The sequence below is a fragment of the Sinocyclocheilus anshuiensis genome, unplaced genomic scaffold, assembly GCF_001515605.1.
Source record: "Sinocyclocheilus anshuiensis isolate Anshui unplaced genomic scaffold, SAMN03320099.WGS_v1.1 scaffold2373, whole genome shotgun sequence".
NCBI classification, from domain to species: Eukaryota; Metazoa; Chordata; class Actinopteri; order Cypriniformes; family Cyprinidae; genus Sinocyclocheilus; species Sinocyclocheilus anshuiensis.
The window spans coordinates 278,663-286,341 of NW_015551030.1; the positions used below are offsets into that span (position 1 = coordinate 278,663).

The 7,679-nt window shown below is 38.1% G+C and overlaps 1 long non-coding RNA gene across 1 annotated transcript; it reads left to right on the plus strand.

The window, feature by feature from the left end:
• The first annotated feature begins 4,576 nt into the window (after positions 1 to 4,576).
• LOC107661182 (uncharacterized) lies at positions 4,577 to 4,901 on the plus strand. Its single transcript, XR_001631084.1, has 3 exons — positions 4,577 to 4,640; positions 4,721 to 4,799; positions 4,868 to 4,901. It is a non-coding gene; the product is annotated as an uncharacterized LOC107661182 (long non-coding RNA).
• Positions 4,902 to 7,679: the final 2,778 nt, after the last annotated feature.

A 7,679-nucleotide genomic window follows, 5' to 3' on the forward strand; every position in this document is an offset into this window, starting at 1 on the left:
AGAGAGAGAGAGAGGAGGTGAAGCGAGACGCTCGGGGCCTCACGCTCGTTGTGTGTGAGAATCAGCGCTCCGGTGGTCCCGTCATCATCCAGCACACTGTGACCCCTGAAACAAACCTCCATTCACACACATCCACACTTCCACTCGCACTGAATCACGAGAGGCTTGCAGGCCCACAGCTCTATATAATGATGTGTTGCACGCTGTGTTTATATGCTACAGCGCCGTGTTACTGTACTGCATCATTACTCTGTCAATCAGGCCACATATATCTACATCCAGTAATTAGAGGGTGTAGCGCTGCTTATATAATGACAGGTCATTTCACAAAGCCTGAATCATGAGATACCATCTCAAGTGTAAAAATGAAGATGAAACCTAAAGCACATAAACATTCTGCCTTTGACATGATGTGGTAAAACTACACAGAATCTGCTGTTCGGGTTGCTATCATGCAAAAAAAAAAAGGGTAAGAAAAATCTATTAAAAACAGGTGCAAAAATACGAATTCAAGCAAAGGGCTGACTCAAACAGAGGTTGCACGAGAAACTACAGTTAAAGTTGCTCAATGAACTACTGTTATGCTTGAATCTGAGAGGAGAACAATTGAATCTCTCGGCATTAATCTGCGCTCATGAGTGTTTTATTTGCATCCAGGCAACAGATTCCTGTGATATTTGATATTCACAGAAGTGTTCATGTTTGCATCTCCGCGCAGCTTTATAAACTAATGACCGACAGTTGAGTACGGGCGGATTCTTTAACGCCCACATTAAAGCGAAAACGCGGCGCGACGCGACACAATGCGTCTGTTAAATACCGGTAAAGAACGGTATAAAAAAGAACGGTAAATACCTGAACAGTATTTTCAGGACTTCACGATTACCGTGACGCTTATCCAGACAGCAGGCCTGAGTTCTTAACGGCTGTCATTGTGGAATTTGAGAGAATTGTCAGATAATATCGACGTTTTCTACCTGACCGCACCGGTCTCTCCTCGTCCGTGGTTACGATCAAATATTCATGAGGAGCGTCACATTGCGTCCAATACGCTTTCAGGGTGGGCGGAGCTACCCGCCACGCCGCAGCAATATGAAAATAAGCGTGGCGGCTGGTTAGCTGTCATTCTCCAGTCCAATTTTAGTATTTGTAATGATATAAAAATAACATTTTTTTTGGCATAGACAAATTAAAGTTACACGTCATTTGGCGACATGCTTGAGCAAATTAATCAAAGTGAACATTTCTGAGGATTTTTATTGTTCCATTTGCTTCCCCGATCGGCGAGATTTGCCGCTTGCAGTCGGTGGAGGAGCTGGAAACGGAGCACTAAAGTCGGACAGCTGATGAAGTGGATTCGATGCAATATTTATTAAATGCACAGATGTTTTCATTAAGCAACAGAAACATTTTTTATTCAGTGATTTATGTACTGCTTCAATACAGCGCTGGTCTATGCATGTGTAAAGCATGTGGGAACACACTGCCACCTAATGGCTATTACTGGCAACAGCACTACTTTTAAATCGATGCTTTCCATGGTGTTTCTTTTTTTATATATATTTTTTTATATACTTTTTTAATATTTTCACAAGTTGAAAAATTACATTCATTTTTATTGGCACAAAATTAATTCCATAGTTAAAGAAGATCAAAAGTTGGAATAATTAACATTTTATAATGTTTTTGATTTAAAAAAGTCATATGCAAGGCTGCATTTTTTTATTAAAATAAAACTTTTAAAATATTGTGAAATTTTATTAAAAATTTAGAACAGCTGTTGTCTATGTGAATATGTGTTAAACTGTAATGTATTTCTGTGATTCGCAGCTGTATTTTCAGCATCATTACTCCAGTCTTCAGTGTCACATGATCTTCAGAAATCATTCTAATATGCTGATTTGCTGCTCAAGAAACATTTATGATTATTATCAATGCTGAAAACAGTTGTGCTGCACAATATTTTTGTGGAAACTGTGATACATTTTATTTTTCAGGATTCACAGATGAACAGAAAGTTCAAAAGAACAGCATTTATTTGAAACGGAAATCTTTTGTAACATTATAAATGTCTTTACTGACACTTTTGATCAATTTAATGCATCCTTGGTTAATAAAAGTGTTATTTTTTGTTGTTGTTATTGTTTTTAAAAATCATACCCCCAAACTTTTGAATGGAAATGTATCACAGTTTCCACAAAAATATTGTGCAGCACAACTGTTTTCAACATTGATAATAATCAGAAATGTTTCTTGAGCAGCAAATCAGCAGAATAAAATTTAAGTATAGGGCTATATAGATAAACACACACACACACACACACACACAATTAATATGAATTCAAATGAAATATTAAACATTAAATTAATTTTAAACATTTAAATTAAAAAGGAAAACATATTAAGTTGTACTATATAAGTTACACATCTGAAGGAAGAGGAATGGAGTATTTTGGCCTGCTCTTCAGCAGAACTGCGCAAGCCATGAATAAGTCACACACTTCTGACTCGAGGGCTGTAACAGACAGTGACAGTCGAGGAACCGTGGGCTCAGGCCATCTTTGGGGAGCAGCTGCCCCTTCAACAGCGCGTCTGCTGAAATAATGAGAGCTGATGAGGCGCTGGAGCCCTAAATACACATTTGCATGGCTCTGCGGCTCTGAAAGGTTAGATGTAGGTAAACCTGCTGGTATAGTGACAAGCACTGAATAAATAATCGCCCCAGCGCTGGCACACCATAGTGCTCATCAATTTTTCAGCCGTGCATCGCAGTTACTTACTGGCTATGCATGCGAGTATGAGCGAGTCCAACGTTATCTGACTATTCAGAGCTCGCACTTCTTATTCATCATATCCTGCTAGAAAGACTAGTGCTTCTGTGCTCGCTGACCTTCAGTCGGGTCAGTTGAAGAATCCAGCAGTGCTTATTTACCTGCGAGAGAGCCAGCCTAGATGCACAGTCTCGGCCTGAGAAGCAGGAGCGCAGGCGAGTCCGATCGTGTCTCACAGATGTCTTCAGACGCACAGTGACACATCTCCACCGAGTCTGGAGGACTGTGTGTCTGATTGTATAAGTGCACGAGCGAAATAGATGCCGCTGACCCAAATCCAAGCATATCATATCACGAATAAAGCGATATGTGCATGAAAGAAGTGTTTGTCATTCCTATAAAGTGAAGCAAGTTCAAGTTTCTTCAAATATTTACATATGTTGTAATATTTACAATAGCAAATATTTATAATATTTGTAGTAAACTGAAATAAATCTGGTGTAGAAACTAATTTAATTCAGAAATTATTAGTACATTTCACAAATAATTACAAAGAAACATCAAATAAGAAATGTTGACGTAGAAAACTGAAATAGTATTTTCTTGTAAAACTCACTCCATTCATCTTTTCATTTACAGCTGCAACGTCACAACTTTTTTAACAGTGTATTTAAAAAAAAAAAATTACGTTATAATGAAAAAGTGTTTTCTAAGCTCAGTTTAACAAACAGAGTGCGAGGTTTGACATCCTGAAGACTCAGACGCAGTGTTTAGGAAACCTGTTTGAAAACAGTTGATTCTGCTTTGAGTCCAACCCGATCTCATGAAAATGCGTATAAATAGTACGCCAAATAAAAACAAAAACTCGTGGTATTGATATGCAAAAATGGACTTTGGCGTGCATATGCTACGCAATGGGTAGGTTTAGGGTTGTGGGGTAGATGTGTATCATATGTATGCGAAAACTGCGTATTATATGCATGGCCAAACACATGCGTATCATATGCACGCCAACAAATTTCGTATCATATGCACACGAAAACTGCGTATTATATGCATGGCCAAACACATGCGTATCATATGCACGCCAACAAATTTCGTATCATATGCACACGAAAACTGCGTATTATATGCATGGCCAAACACATGCGTATCATATGCACGCCAACAAATTTCGTATCATATGCACGCGAAAACTGCGTATCATATGCACGCCAAAGTCAATTTTTGCGTATCAATACCACGAGTTTTCGTTTTTATTTGGCGTACTATTTATACGCATTTTCATGAGACTGGGCTCACAGAAGCTGCATCTGAAGACAGATTTATATGTATTTACAGTGCAATTACAATTGTATAAATAATGATATTCAATTAATGTTTTAAATATAACATTTTGAATATAGAAATGTGAAATGATACTAGAATCATTCATTCAACCAATTAATTCAAATAAGCTGATTCATTAATGAATGGAGCAAGTGATAAAAGCCAAAGCTATTTATTCTACCAGAAAGCTGACTTGTTACTATGAACTTGAATATGTAAGTTTATAAGATAGTATGTAAAACATATGCTGGAGTACTAACAGAAACCAATATATGTGTAAAAAATATGTGATAGACTACTTTTCTGAAGCATATATTGATGACTTATACTTGAATAAACTTTATTTATTTAGTTAATTAGTAAAAGTGTAACCCCTTTAATTCAAGGATCTTAAACACTTCTCCAGGAGCAGGGCTGGAGATCCATTGTCAAATGATTTTAATAGCATCAAATCAGTTTACGTCTCATGGTTGTGTAGGTGCTGAATTCTCCTGACTGACTGCAGGCTGAAGAGGCTGTATTTATGGCTCAGTATGACCAGTGAGTGTCTCCTCAGATTATATTGTCTTACAGGAACATTATGTAAGTGGACAACTATTCAACTGCTGATTGTGTTTCAGACTCGAGGACAAAGATTCGCTGGATATTCATGATAACCCTCCAGCTCCAGACAATGTTGTAAAGGAGGACGACAACACTGTGCGTATGTCAGTCTCTCTCCTTGTGTCGGTGTCATGTACACACAGCTCACTTTCTGTCCTCCTCAGGTTTACTTTGTGTATGATGAAGAGGTGGAGGAAGCGAAAACTGCGTATTATATGCATGGCCAAACACATGCGTATCATATGCACGCCAACAAATTTCGTATCATATGCACGCGAAAACTGCGTATCATATGCACGCCAAAGTCAATTTTTGCGTATCAATACCACGAGTTTTCGTTTTTATTTGGCGTACTATTTATACGCATTTTCATGAGACCGGGCTTGTGAGTCTGATTCATGAACAAATGACTCTAACCGATTCTCTAATGAATCAGTCAAAAAGCCTCAGAAAGACAATGCAATCTGTAATATTTCAAAACAGACACAAAAAGTATATGTCATTCCGAAATGTGAAATATAGTCCAACCAAATACCTTTTCCATTCATACTAATAAACCCACTTCACTGTGTTCTTCATAATTTGAGTGCTGCATGAGCGGCTCAAATGTTTAAGTGTGTAAATATATTCAGCTCTCCTCATTAAACAAACCAGCTTTGTTTCAGCGGCTGGAGAACTGATGCACGCAGATGGAACGTGTGAAGAGATTGAACTTGTTCAAGGATGAATATAGCTCATAAATAAGCAGAGCATCAGGCGTGAGGGGCCTAGATACTTAAAACACAGGGTAATCACAACAAAGCGAGCGGCTTCATTCTCTGTGTCATGAGCTTCTCAGACAGTCTGGTAGCTTCTCTGAGGGTTAATGCAATGTTCGTTTAAGGTTATCAGGTCTTTAATAATGTTCTCAAAACGTTATTCATACATCATTCATGGAATGTTTTTTCTGAAATGTTTTAGTTGGACATTCGTCTAAAGTTTTTTAAATGTTATTACTTCTTTCAAAACATTCAGCAAACATTCAAAAATATAACGTTCCCATAATGTTTGCCAAATGAAAAAAATGCATTGTTACCTTATAACACAGAGCAGTGTTATTTTAGAATAATTGAGATACTATTACAGTTTTATTGATATTTTGAATCAGATTTTCTTTTTCATTTTAATTTTAGTTAAAGATGTATTAATTAGATTTTTGTCATTTTTTGCTGTTTTAGTTTTTTTTTTAATTCATGTCTATATAGTTTTTATTCATTTCAGTTTTAGTTATTTTAGTACATCAAGTTACACTAAATTAAAATGAGAAACGTTGCCTTGGAAACTAGCCTTGGAAATTATTGTATGTAAAGTAACAAAAACGCTTTTTTATTTTAGTTTCATTTCTAGTTTTAGTTAACTATAATAGCCCTGCTTCGGAGAACATTCAGAAATAATGTTTTCATAACTTAACAAGAACATCAGCAAAGTGTTCTTAGCACACATTAGTGTTCTCTGGGCCTGATGTTGTGCTGAGTCCCGCAGAAGAGCAGCTGATGGACGGATGACGGAGGAGGAAGGGCGCTCTGACCTCCGCATCCTCTTCCTGGATGCTGCTGGAAAAGCCCTTCAGGAAGTGGGTGTAGCTAATGGGATGGATATCCGGATCCTCCCTGTTTTTCCTTCCAGAGCCATTGTTCCCACAGCCTCACTCACCTTCGGAGGACGCGCTGTTCTTCTGCCAAACGACGCAGGAGATACGAGGAGACAGAAACCCCTGCATGATATGAAGACACTCACACACACACACACACACACACACACACACACACACACACACACACACACACATCTGAGATCCGCTACACAGAGCTCTCTCTCCCAGGCAGCGATGTTCAAAGATCTGTGCTTTAAAGGCTGCAGATGGCATGTTCACACAACATGCGCTGGCCTACGCTTTTTCCTCTCGATGCTTGTTTTTCCTCCTCGAGTATGATTTATGTGTCATTACGTATCATTGTGGTTTGCTCCAGTGCGTTTGAATCATACAGAGCAGAGTGGAAATCATTTTCCTCCATCAGACATCAGAGAGCGGCCCGGTTTAGAGCTCAAGCCGCTGGACCTGCAGGCCTGTAATTACGGCCGACTGGAGTCATGGAGCGAGCAGATACAATAACATCACAAAAACACTTCAGACCAACCTCACGTCTCAGAGGGCGAAGGAACGGAGGAGCCCACCGCACCAGAAACAGCTTCTGATGGAGCCGCAGCGTTTATACAGCAGGAAACCCGAATCATTTTCCATCATGAATGCTTGTGAAGTCACTGACATCCATCAGAGGCGGTGGGTGGATGAGGACAAACGCCAGCGCTTCACTGCTGCCACCTGCTGTCCTCAACAACCAGCACTATACACTCCTAATGAAGCTTCTCTGTCAGCATCAGAACCCTTAACATCCATGGAGCCGTTCCAGTCGAAAAAGGTTCTTCAGATTATTCTAATGTTCTTCACTCTTAGAAAAAATGGTTCTTTTGAGAACTGTTCCCTGAAAGGTTCTTTGAGGAGCCAAAAATGGTCCTTCTATGGCATCACTGTGAAAACACTTTGTATTGTATGAGCAATCAATGCATGTCCACTGGATTAGATTTCAGTGATATGATCATCTGTTATTGTTTTCAATCATTCTTATACAGTATCGGATGAATTACACTAATCTGGGGCATTTTATTGCACTTTCAGCTTCTGCATTTTCCTGTGAGCCCCTATGCAAAGAAAATATATTTCCTTATATATTAACAATCAATATATTACATTATTTAATGTATTTTGAAAATACACAGAATAATATATTGTGTTAATATATTATAATATTTTGAATAAATCCTAATGTATGAAAATGTATGTGCAATATATATAAAATGATGAGGAATATATATATATATATATATATATATATATATATACACACACACACACACACACACATATATATAAAGAAA